Below are 13460 nucleotides of genomic sequence, written 5' to 3'. Positions count from 1 at the left end.
GCTGAAATTCAAACAATTGTCACACACAAGGGAGCCTTTCGCGTAAATCGTTTGCAATTCGGAATCGCTGTAGCTCCGGGAATTTTCCAGGAAATTATGGAAAAAAAGGTGAAAGGTATCCCTGGTGTGTGCCCGTATTTTGACAATGCACTGATTGCCGGGGAATCAGAGACACAGTTGGCTGACAGGCTGAGAGCAGTACTTAGCAGATTCAGGACTGCCGGTTTGAAACTACAGAAAGACAAGTGCTGTATTGGGGTAAAGTCAACCGAATTTTTAGGGTTTAGGATAGATGCGCATGGCATCCACCCCACCGACTCGAAAGTAAGAGCTATTAAGTTGGCTCCTACTCCTAAAAATAAGGCGGAATTACAGGCATTCTTAGGCTTGATTAATTTCTACCATTCATTCTTACCCCATAAGGCAACTATTGCAGAACCTCTGCATAGACTGCTAGACAAAAACGCCCCCTGGAAATGGTCCACAAAACATGACAATAGTTTCAAAACCCTAAAAAAACTTGCTCTCTAGAAATTCAGCTGTCATTCACTTTGTCGAAGGAAAACCTGTATGCCTTGCATGCGATGCCTCTCCTTATGATGTGGGCGCGGTACTCAGTCACTTAGAAGACACAGGGGAGCAAAAACCAATTGCCTTTTACTCCAGGACACTTACACCAGCAGAGAGGAACTATGCGCAAATAGATAAGGAGGCGTTAGCCCTCGTGGCAGGGGTTAGGAAGTTCCACGACTACCTGTATGGTAGGAAATTCGTCATCTTCACTGATCACAAACCACTGTTGGGGTTATTCACAACCAACAAAATAACACCTCAGATACTATCCCCCAGAGTCTTACATTGGTCCGTCTTCCTGTCTGCCTACTCTTATGACTTGAAATATAAACCTGGAAAAGACATGGGACATGCAGACGCACTAAGCAGGCTGCCCCTGTCCATTGTCGAGCCAGACCCTGCCCCGGCCTGTAACCTCATTACCATTCAGGAGCTCCCTGACTCCCCCTTCCAAGCCAAGGATATAGCAAGCAGCACAGCTAGCGATAAAATCTTAAGCAGGGTATCAGCATGGGTAGCCTCAGGCTGGCAGGCACAGAGCCCAGGAAAGGACTTTCAACCATACTTTACCCAAAGAAATGAACTATCTTCACATAAAGGATGTCTACTATGGGGAAGTAGGGTTATAGTCCCTGACAAAATGAGAATTAAGGTATTACAGGCATTACATGAAGGGCACCCAGGCATTGTTAGAATGAAAGCCCTGGCCCACAGCTATGTTTGGTGGCCAGGTCTCGACAAAGAAATTGAACAGCAGGTTGCAGGGTGCTATCAGTGCCAAAAAACCAGGCCCGAGCAACCACACCACCCAGTGTATAAATGGGAACCAACTTCTACGCCCTGGTCAAGAATTCATATTCACTATGCAGGCCCCTTTCAAGGCCACCTTTTCCTTATAGTTGTGGACAGTTACTCTAAATGGTTAGAGGTAGTGCCTGTGTCTAGCATGACCATGTCCAAAACTGTGCAGGTGCTGCGGGGGCTCTTTGCAACACATGGCCTACCTGATGTCATTGTGTCAGACAACGGCCCACAGTTTACATCTACTGATTTTCAGGCTTTCAACAGAGCCAACTTGATTAAGCACATCACATCTGCCCCCTTCCACCCGGAGACTAACGGCCTTGCAGAACGCATGGTAAGGTCAACAAAAGACGCCCTGAAACGAATTATCACCGGAGACTGGCATCAAAGACCGGCACAATTCCTATTGAGTCAACATACCACTCCATCCATTCCCTTCGGCAAAAGCCCTGCTGAACTGCGTTGGGGCCGACACCTCATTACTAAACTGGACAGACTACACCCTGACCGTGTGGCGGCGGAAGTGGAGCAGCGCACGACCGTGAAGGAATTGACAGTGGGGGACCGTGTGTGGGCCAGAAATTACGCCACAGGGGACTTTTGGGTTCAAGGGGTGGTGATTGATAAAACTGGGCCATTGTCATATGTTATTGAGGGGGAAGGGGGCCGACAGTTTAGAAGACACTTAGACCAGTTACGGAAACGGGCCCCAGAAAACCAGCACGAAGGTGAGGCCAACATCAGAGAGTCAACATTAGGCCCTGCAATCACATTAACACCTGAAAGGCCGTCACAAGTATATATGCCAACCACACATACCAGGGATAGACCAGAGACTAGTGAGGCATCTCAGAACCCGGGGGAACAGCTGTGGGACCCCGGTCCCAGACCAGGGGATAGCGGGGAAGAACTTAGCCAGTCTCCAGACGGGGCAGAGTTGCCGTTAAGACACTCAAACAGAATCCGCAAGCCCCCAGCATATCTGCAGGATTTCGTAAAGTCATAGGTCATCCACAAGGGAAAGAAGAAAAGTTATTATTATTGTTATTTGTTCTTGTTGGGGGGGAAGGGAATGTTATATATTGAGTGTTAATTGTTAAACAGACAGCTCAGCTGGGCATCAGCTGTGTAACACCCGGCAACAACAGGTGGCATTGTAACTCCCGTCCTATTGGTCAGGCCATTCTGGCGGGACTCTTTTAGGATGTGGATTGGTCGCCAGCTTGCCGGCAACAGTATTTAAAGGAGCTGAGCTGTGGAAACTCTGCCGGTTCTATCCACAATAAACCTGAGCACTGACCCGGTGTCATGTCATCTGTTCCTGATCGGTCTACCCACAATACTTAACAATTATATTACGCTCCCAGATACCTCATGGATCTATAGGTAGCCTTAGAGCATAACCACACAATTGCATTAATATATTATCCTCCAGTCCTCCAGAAAAGACTAGCATGAACTGCATAGTTCTGACTGCTGAGTCCAATTCTGCCCTGGCTCCATTTCTCTTCTGATCAAGCGTCACTTATTTATAGAAAAACAACCATTGTGGGGGGAGGCAGGGCTGGGAGAATGTAGGTAGGTATTCTCCATAACATGGTGGAAAAGCTCAACTTGTCTAAATGAGAATTTGGAGTCATAGAAATGTTTTTAAATAGTGCCTGCTCACGGTTAGTGGGCCTTACAGGAAAGCTGGTTTTTGAAAAGAGTAGAAAAGATGCCTTACAGCATTTGCTATTCTGATGAAAGATAATGATACTGATTTAAAAATAACTTTCAAAGCAACAAACACAATTATTTTGTCTACTGAAAAATGCACTCTTTGAGACTATATTATGGAATACATTTTATTCCGTTGGCATTAAGGTGGTAAAATAATAACTACTGCCATTTTATAAACTAATTTAATCATTTGCTTTAGGCTTGGTTGACTACCTCGCCTGTACTAACATTCCTTGTAGTGTTTAAACAATATGCTGGCTTGTATCAGGCCAAATCATTTGTTTCTCTAGTTCAAAATATATTGTTATCTACTCTAGAGTCTTGGACAAGGAGAAATCATTCCCATCACCTTCTATCTGAGATCCCTTTAATGTGAGATGAAATTTGGAACTTTATGCATGTGAAACATATACTTTATATTCCTCCACTGAATTTCATTTCATTTCTGTTTGTCACTGTAGTACTGTGGCTACATCAGAATATCTATGAGTAGAATGGATGAATCATGTACCTCAAAAAAAAAAATCAGCATCTTGAAGTCAATATATGATCTGGATTTTGCATACTGTCAGCACCAATGTTCCTCAAACACAATAATAAATATCAATCCTATAGAAAGACCTAGAAATAATGGGCTATAAGGTTTTGATTAGTAGCCTATCCTAAGAAAAGCTCTCTACTCCTCCCTCCCCTCACTTTCTCTTTTCCTCCTGACTCTTCTGAATGTTGTCTCTCTTGTTCTCCCCATCTACAGTACTATTTTCCCCTTCTTGTCTGTGGCAGCTAAGATTAAATATTGATAGATTGGCAGCAGTGGTTATCACGCAGCAGAAAAGCAAAACAGAACCTCTCTCCTCCAGTATTAATCTCAAAGAAACTGTGAGCTGAGCACTCAACTCACAGCAGTTTCCAGTTGTTTAGAGGTCGTATTCATGCTGTTTTTTCTCTATGCCCTACAACGGTTGACAAAGGAGATACAGTAGTGTAGGACAATGTTTATGGTGAGTGCTAGTCCCAACATACAATTAGAATGTACCACTTTTTTGTCCCTCTTCAGCCCATGGGTTTCTCTTCTATCTCACCTCCTTCTCCCTATTTATGGCTAAGCTTTGCTGTTTTAATGACAACACAAGTTCAATAAAAAGGACTTGGCAATAATTTAAAAAAGTGTCAGACAATAATCAAGAAGGTCAGCTTACTAGGCAAGCTATAAAATGTGTACCTCTTTAATCAGATACATAAATCTGAGATTGAAAAACAAAACAAAACTAGAAAGCAGAACATGAAGAGTGGAAGATCATGGAATGCTAACCTTTGTTAGGACTGACACAACTATCTTACACAAGTACTATATTGTTAACTGCTTAATTTGTACAGTAAAACATAGGATCCAACTACAGTATATTTTTTCTTTTGAGTTATGATACTATCTAGTTCTATGTGAAATAAGATATTTAAATTCATTCTTATTGCCTTTTTTCTGTATAAGATAAATAAGATGCTTGAGGTAAGTGAATTGAATGTGGTACTGAGCTATGGCTTGGCGAAGATACTGTTCAAATTGCCAGAGGTAACATTTCTACTTTGGTTTTATTAACATGCCAATGGTTCTTGCTCTGAACAAGCAATACTGCAATCATGTGTCCAACCATTTTCATTAACATACTTGTATTTTGGGTTTTCTTATTTATCTAGTGCACATTTTAGTGGAATATGCCTTGTCACAATTAGAATCCAATCTACGATTGAGTTAAATATTTTCCATTCATCTTGAATAGACAAACAAATATACAGGTATGACATTCATCTTCAGTAGATAAAAAACTACACGGCATGAAATTTGCATATATATATATACATACACAGTCAATTCCTAACTGTCTTAACTGCAACATTTTCAAGTTATTGCTGAATGGAATTGTCCCGATTAGATATATAAAGTGTATAATCAGCAAAGCAACTAGCTAAGTCCTCCATCACTGCTGTCCTTTCTGTTCAATATGTCACCAGTTTTTGGGAAAAGGTATCTGTCAATCACTGAACTGCTTCAAGAAAAGGGTGAATCCACCACCAGGACTTTTCTGGCATCTTTAGCTGTTTTGTGGATCACTGCTCCTAAATTCCATTCATTCAGAACATAATTTTAATGACGTATTTAAAAAGAAAAGCAAATGGTAATTGGGTTACTTGTGGCAAAGAGAATCTAATGTCATTTGTAGCACTATCTAAGAATGGTTCTTGGTTTTGTCATTTCACTGTTTCATTATTGCAATCTTATGCAAAACTGGCAAATGCAACTCAGAATAATATTAGCTGAGCAATCTAGGAAAAAATCTATTCATAAATATACTTTTAAAATAATATGATCTCTTTTAGACAACAAATGGGCACATATCCATTGGCTCACAAAAGAGGCTGGCCAAGAAGAGGGAGAATTTAGGAAAAGAGAGACCAATGAAAAAACAATCCATGAAATTACTTAAACAAACATTAGCAATAACCTCCAATGTTTAATGTTCAAAGTAAGGTACAAATGTTTAAGTAGTGGTTAGCAGCTGGGGAAATAAATGGAAAGGAAGAATGCATTATCAAAGGGTTTTTTTCCCCTCTAACTGTGTTTATTTATTAGTACTTGTTTATTTTCTACCTTGCATTTTGTATCTTTATTCTTCCATGATTTCTGTTTAATATGTGAAAAGTGCTTATGCATTTTCTTTAAAAAGCTGGTGGACTGAATTTGCAGTTACTAATCATATTTCAAGCCAGTCTGATATATGGTTAAGGCATCATGCTAGAAACTGGGAAACCATGAGTTCTAGCTCTTATTCACCAAGGCAACTGGGTGACCTTGGGCCAATCAGTCTCTCTCTGCCATAGGAAGCAGACAATGGCAAACCACTTCTGATATCTTGCCAAGAAAACTTCTGTATGACAAATGGAGATTTATCTTGCTGACGGAAACAGTATTAAAGCTAAAGAAAAAATTAAAGGAGGAGAGGTCAGCATGGCAGTCGCTCTTGGGTAAAGCACTTCCGATCTCCCTGTCTTTGTCTCTTCTTCTTTTCAACATAAACATGGAGCCACTGAGAGAGGCCATCTGTCATTTTGAAATGAAGTATCATCAGTATGCCCTGGTGCGCAGTTGGGCTTGCTGCTGGTGTACCTTTCACCTAGTCACGCAGCAGCAGCCCTGCCTGAGCTTCTCGATGTCCTCTCTGGGTTGGTGGTTGAGTTCCCGAAACTTATAGTTTTGGGGGACTTCAATCTACCATCTCTGGGAGGATCATCTGAGTTGGCTCGGGAGTTCATGGCTTCCATGACGGCCATGGACCTGACGCAAGTAATTTCAGGACCGACTCATGGGGGAGGCCACACCCTTGACCTAGTTTTCTTATCTGGTCGGTGGTTAGATGATCTTGGTGGGGGCTCCCCAATTATTATGCCCCTGTCATGGACCGATCATCATCTCCTGCGGCTGGTCTTCTGTTTTGCCACCCCCCGCCGTGGGTGTGTGGAACCAGTTAGATGGTACCGCCCCAGACGCTTAATGGATTCCGCGAGGTTCCAGGCAGCGCTGGGGTCCCCACCTGCCTCCCCCACTCACAGCTCAGCGGATGCCTTAGTGGAAGCTTGGGAAAGGGCAGCCACTGAGGCTCTTGACCGAGTTGTACCCTTGCGGCCCCTGACCCGATGCAGATCCCGTCGAGCTCCATGGTTCTCCGCGGAGCTCCGGGAGATGAAGCGCCGGAGACGGGGCCTAGAGAGCGGTTGGAGGTCCAGCCGATCCGAATCCGACCGATTGCGACTAAGAACCCATATTAGGTCTTATCTTGCTGCGATAAGGGTGGCGAGGTCTAATCACTTCGCTACCCTTATCGTGTCCGCGGATAATCGCCCGGCCGCTCTGTTTAGGGTGACTCGCTCCCTCCTTAATCAGGAGGTGAGGGAGGAACCCTTGCAGGGTCGTGCCGAGGAGTTTAACAATTATCTGTCGGACAAAATCGCTCGGATTCGGACCGGTCTGGACTCTGACTGGGCAGAGTCTGACGATCAGGACGCGGGTGGTCTTGTCGATATCACTTGGGAGGAGTTTGATTCTGTGACTCCGGAGGAAGTGGACAGGATTATGGGGAGACTGAGCTCCACCACATGTTTATTGGACCCGTGCCCTTCCTGGCTGGTTTATGCAGCCCGGGAGAGGACACGCAGCTGGTTCCAGGCAGTTATATCAGCTTCTTTGAGTGAGGGTAGCTTCCCTGCCGGCTTGAAAGAGGCGGTGGTGAGGCCCCTCCTCAAGAAGCCTGCCTTGGACCCAGCTGTATTGAACAACTTTCGTCCGGTCTCCAACCTTCGCTTTCTTGCGAAGGTTGTTGAGAGTGTGGTGGCGCATCAGCTCCCTTTGGTCCTGGATGAAGCGGATTATCTAGACCCGTACCAATCGGGTTTCAGGCCCGGGCACAGCACGGAGATGGCATTGGTCGCGCTGGTGAATGATCTCTGGAGGGCTCGGGACAGAGGTCGTTCCTCTGTCCTAGTCCTATTAGACCTCTCAGCGGCTTTCGATACCATCGACCATGGTATCCTGCTGCGGCGTCTCAGGGGATTGGGAGTGGGAGGCACGGTTTTACAGTGGTTCTCCTCCTATCTCCAGGGACGCTCGCAGTCGGTGTTGACAGGGGGGCAGAGGTCGACCGCGAGGTCTCTCGTTTGTGGAGTTCCTCAGGGGTCGGTCCTCTCGCCTCTCCTGTTCAACATCTATATGAAACCGCTGGGTGAGATCATTCGTGGCTTTGGAGTTGGGTATCATCAGTACGCTGATGATACCCAGCTTTTTCTTTCTACCCCAAACCACCCCAGTGATGCCCTCAACGTGATGTCCCGTTGCCTGGAGGCGGTTCGGGTCTGGATGGGGAGGAACAGACTTCAACTCAACCCCGACAAGACCGAGTGGCTTTGCATACCTTCATCCCGGGTCTATTCGGATATTCCATCTCTTTCTATGGGGGGTGAATTATTACCCCCCGTAGATAGGGCTCGCAACTTGGAAGTCCTCCTAGATTCGCGGCTCACCTTGGAAGATCACATGGTGGCTGTGACTAGGGGGGCTTTCGCCCAGGTTCGCCTGGTGCGCCAGTTGCGGCCCTATCTAAGCCGGGATGATTTATGCACGGTCACTCACGCGCTCGTGACCTCTCGTCTAGACTACTGCAACGCTCTCTACATGGGGCTTCCCTTGAGGACCACCCGGAGGCTCCAGTTGGTACAGAATGCAGCCGCGAGAGTTGTGTTGGGAGTCTCCCGATACTCCCATGTCACACCTCTGCTCCGTGAGCTGCATTGGTTACCAGTTGTCTTCCGGGTGAGATTCAAGGTGCTAGTAATGGTGTTTAAAGCCCTCCATGGCATGGGGCCGGAGTACCTCAGGGAACATCTGCTGCCGGCATCAAGCTCCCTGCGCCCTGTGCGTTCCCACAGAGAGGGCCTCCTCAGGGTGCCACTGGTCAGAGAATGCCGACTGGTGGCCCCCAGGGGGAGATCCTTCTCTGTGGGCGCCCCGGAGCTATGGAACCAGTTACCGGTTGAGCTCCGGACGGCGCCCGATCTGCGCTCCTTTCGCCGCGATCTGAAAACATACTTGTTCGAGCAAGCCGGCCTGGCCTGAGGGGGGATTGGTGGGGTTTTTTATTATTTTTATTGGGGCTTTTTACTATGTATCAATTGTATTTTAATCGGGCATGCATTTAATTATCTTTTAGTTTTTGTAAATTTCTGTGTTTTATTCTTGCCCTGTACACCGCCCTGAGTCCTCAGGGAGAAGGGCGGTATAGAAATATTATTAAATTAAATTAAATTAAATTAAATTAAATTAAATTAAATTAATGATACTTACTGATATATTTCCATCCAGGCCAAACCAAAGATCCTGTCAAAAGCCTAAACTGCTGTTTGGAGGCTATGAGGGACTGAACTGGAAGAAACAAGATGAAATTGAATGCCTGCAGTGGCATGATAAGGGCGATGGTAATGGGGGGGGCAGGCTACTCTGGATGTACACTATGTACAAATAATCCTCGACAAACAACCATTTGTTTAGTGATTGCTTAAAGTTACTGAAAAAAGTGACCATTTTTCACACTTATGACCATTGCAGCATCTCCATGGTAATGTGATCAAAATAGAAATGTTGGGCTCAGTTGTGGTCATATGTGAAGGACTACCTGTAATATAATACAGGAGGTACTGCTGAAGACAATGAGGAAGCCAATGGCAAGGATGGAGTTGTCATTGCTGCCTCTATGCCAGTCAGCTGTTCAGCAGTCAGCAGTATGGTGCAGAACAGAGGGGGGAAATCAATCCTTCCTTCCTTCCTTCCTTCCTTCCTTCCTTCCTTCCTTCCTTCCTTCCTTCCTTCCTTCCTTCCTTCCTTCCTTCCTCCCTTCCTCCCTTCCTTCCTTCCTTCCTTCCTGTCAGTTTGGACTTCAACTGCCCCTGAAGTTTTCTTGGCAATATTTTTCAAAAGTGGCTCGCCAGTTCCTTCTCCCTAAGGTGAAGAGAAGCCACTGCCTCAAGGTTGTCCAAAGGCTTTGTGCCTAAGGCATGACTAGAACCCGTGGTCATCTGATTAGGATGCCTTAATCACTAAACCAGCTCTCAGTGATAGAGAAACCCGATCTGCTCTGCATGGCAAATATGCTAGCTATGCCTCTGAAGTGGAACTGTTTGTCCACAAACCATCTGGCTCCTTATCTGGCCCACTTATAACTTCTGGTGGTTCCTCCATAGCATTACCATAGTTTACCCTTACAGATCCAGACAACATCCTCCCTAATGGTATTCAGAAAAATAGTGTACATTGTATACAATTCTTAATTTATTTATCATTATTTTAGGATAATTACATGATGTGGTAGGCAGATTATTTTATATTTTTTTAGGTTTTCTGGTTTTATGCATTTTATTTATTAAATTGTAAACTGCTGGAAGTTTGGGGGAATACAGTGGTCTATACAAATACAAAAAAGGCATCTATGCTGCATTGTGGTTTTAAACATCTTAAAGTTGCCAAGTACCACTAGGTTAGTGAGAGAGCTGAAGATGATAAGACGGAAAGCACAGACTCAAAGATGGCTGTTATGTAAACACAGGCCTCTACATTCCAGTTTGACAAAAGATCAATGAAAAGTATGTTACCCAGAAAGGATAGTGAAAAGAAACTAGTGATTTAAAGCAATATTTTTCAAACTGGCTAGCTATTTGTCTAACTATATTTTTCAGACTTCGTCTGGAAGTGAATTCCATACATCTTAAAGTTGCCAAGTTTCAAAAAGACTGATTTAAACTATACACCCACATATACATTTATTCCTGCAGTGACTCTCTCTTAAACCCAGGTCTTTCTTGTTGTTGTTAAGGTGACTCAGGAGATAACCAGAGGGAGGCTTTTTTGATGGAGGGGGTAGTCCCCTTAGCCTTGGAGGAGGCAGCAATGTATCCCCTTCTCAAGATGTTGTCTCTGATCTCCTCCATCCTGGACAGTTCTCATCCAATTTCCAACCTTCCTTAGGTAGGGATGATTGTTGAGAAGGTGGTTGGCAGCAAGTGAAGTGGGTTTTGGACAAAATGAATTACTTGGACCTGCTCCATTTGGGATTTAGACTGAACTATAGAACAAAATGAGTAGATAGTCCTGTGACTCATCCCTTTCCAGGTCACCATAACCAAGGCCACCAAGGGCTACCAAAAAGACCTAATAAGGGAAGAGAAATAATGTTGTTTCATCACCCTTATTTCCATAATGTACTCCCTATATAGGCTCTTACTTGTGTTTGTCTGGATTCACCCTTTGTCTTCCTTCAGCATTGCTCCAGGCATCACTTCTGGTGTTCCATCTCCTGGAGTTCCTCATAAAACCAGTGATTTGATGCACAGAAGCAACTTAGGAGCAATCTAGTCCAACACCTCAGCCAGATTCCAGGATGCTACCAAGATCTCAGCTGAACTACCTACTAGAAAAAACATCAGCATGGGTCCATCAATTGCCTGAGGCAGTGTAATCAAAAAGGTCCTATTTCCTTGCGGGGGTAAGTGTCACCAGCACATGATTCATTTGTTTAACTATATATTCACAAGTTTAAAGGGGTTGAAAATTTAAAATTAGAAGATAAAAGAGAGCTATCTAGCTTTATTTATTTATTATTTATATGCCCTGTTCACCACCCTGAGTCCTTCGGGAGAAGGGCGGTATAAAAATTCAAATAATAATAATAATAATAATAATAATAATAATAATAATAATAATAATAATAATAATAATAATAATAATAATAATAATAATAATAATAATAATAGAAAGGTATTTGATGTATTAGCATAACTACGGTCTCAACCACTCTTGTTTTGTGAATGAAAGTGTAGACAGGATCAGTACTTTAGATGAGACATATTTCTAGAATAAGGTAGTGGGATCTACTTCTCAGTAGAACATTGGCTCATTTATAGCAGAATGGCAAATAAGCTATTTGTTTATTTATTTTGTATCCCACCTTTATTATTTTTACAAATAATACAAGGCAGCAAACATATTCAACACACATTCTTCCTCCTATTTTATCCACAAGACAACTCTGCAAGGTAAGTTGGGCTGAGAGAGAATGACTAACCCAGGGGTAGGCAACCTCGGCTCTTTTATGACTCGTGGACTTCAACTCCCAGAATTCCTGAGCCAGCATGGCTCAGCTTGGAAACCTCTCCCTTTCCCCTCAGCATGGCTGGCTCAGGAATTCTGGGAGTTGAAGTCCACGAGTCATAAAAGAGCCGAGGTTGCCTACCCCTGGACTAACCTAAGGTCAACCAGCGGGCTTTCATGGCTAAGGAGGAACTTGAATTCATGGGCTCCTGCTTTTTAGCTTGGTGCTTTAACCACTAGATCAGACTGGCTAGCATTAACAAACACAGCAACAAAATAATCCCTCCTCTGCTAGCATAGACTACATTACTGAAATAAAGGAAAGCTTAGAATAACCAAATTTATTTTTAATGTGGAAAAACAGATGCATTCTGTTTTAGCACTCTGTATAATACTAATCGTGGGCAATAATATTAGGTATCTATTTGTTTGGTCCAGACAGGCGAATGACTCAGTGAGGTTTAACAGCAATAAGGTTTATTAATACACATATGTCAACTGACAACTGTCAAGGTAACTCCGGCTTTTATACTCGAGCTGTTTGAACTGTATCCAATCCCTAGCCCAGGTTTTCCCGCCTCTACAACATTAACCAATAATTGCACCAGAATCTCCCGCTTCAAAGGAACCTTCTTTGCAACAAAACTACAGACATAACACCCCTTCCCCCCCAGTTGATGTTATTTGTTGACGTAATCTCTCAAGTACTTGGGTGGCCTATGGACCCTAGATGGGTATCTATTGGGTTGGCTACTTACGTCATTGTTAACTGACTGTCTGATTGGCTGGCTGATATTTATGGGTCTGGAATTTTGAATTACAGGCTCTGAAGCTTCACTACTGACTGATTGTGATTGCTGTTGTGTTTGTTGTTGTTGCTCAGGTACTGTTGGTCTGTTCATAGGGGACAACTCCCAATCAATTTGACAATGTTGTGGGTTAGCTGCAGCCGCACTGGTTTGAGTTTCCGCTTCTCCGCTAACTGGCAAATTGTTTTGATTAAGCCAAGATGCAGTATCACCCCCGTGTATGTTTTGACCCCCATCAACTGGCATACTTCCGGCAACCCTCTTCCTTAATTGATCAATATGTCTTTTACTTACTCTATTCCCTTCCCCCTCAATGGTGTAAGACAACGGCCCCAATATGTCAATGACTACCCCAGGAACCCATTTGTCCCCCTGTCCATAGTTCCTGGCCCAGACTAAGTCTCCAATGTTGAAGGACCTGTTTGGGAAGTCAGGTTCAGCACTTGAGGATAGTTTGTCAGGATGTAACCTGTCCAATTTAGTGGTTAGCCGTTTGCCCCACCTCATTTCTGCAGGGCTTTTCCCGGTAGCCGTGCAAGGGGTTGTGTGTTGAGTCAGCAAAAAGTCTGCAAGTCTTTGGTGCCAATCACCACGGATGATTCGCTTCAAGGCGTCTTTGGTGGTTCTCACGTTGCGTTCAGCCAAGCCATTGGTGGACGGGTGGAAAGGTGCTGATGTTGCATGTCTAATCGAGTTGGCCCTGAGGAAATCCTGAAATTCAGCAGAGGTGAATTGTGGCCCATTATCCGATACAATCACGTCAAGTAACCCATGAGTGGCAAAGAGGCCCCTTAAAACCTGTATTGTTCTACCAGATGACATTGAATTAACAGGCACTACCTCCAGCCACCGAGAGAAACTGTCCA

This window comes from Vipera berus (genome assembly GCF_964194415.1).
Source record: "Vipera berus genome assembly, chromosome: 6".
In the NCBI taxonomy this organism is placed as follows: domain Eukaryota; kingdom Metazoa; phylum Chordata; class Lepidosauria; order Squamata; family Viperidae; genus Vipera; species Vipera berus.
Note: the sequence above shows the minus strand (reverse complement) of the source record.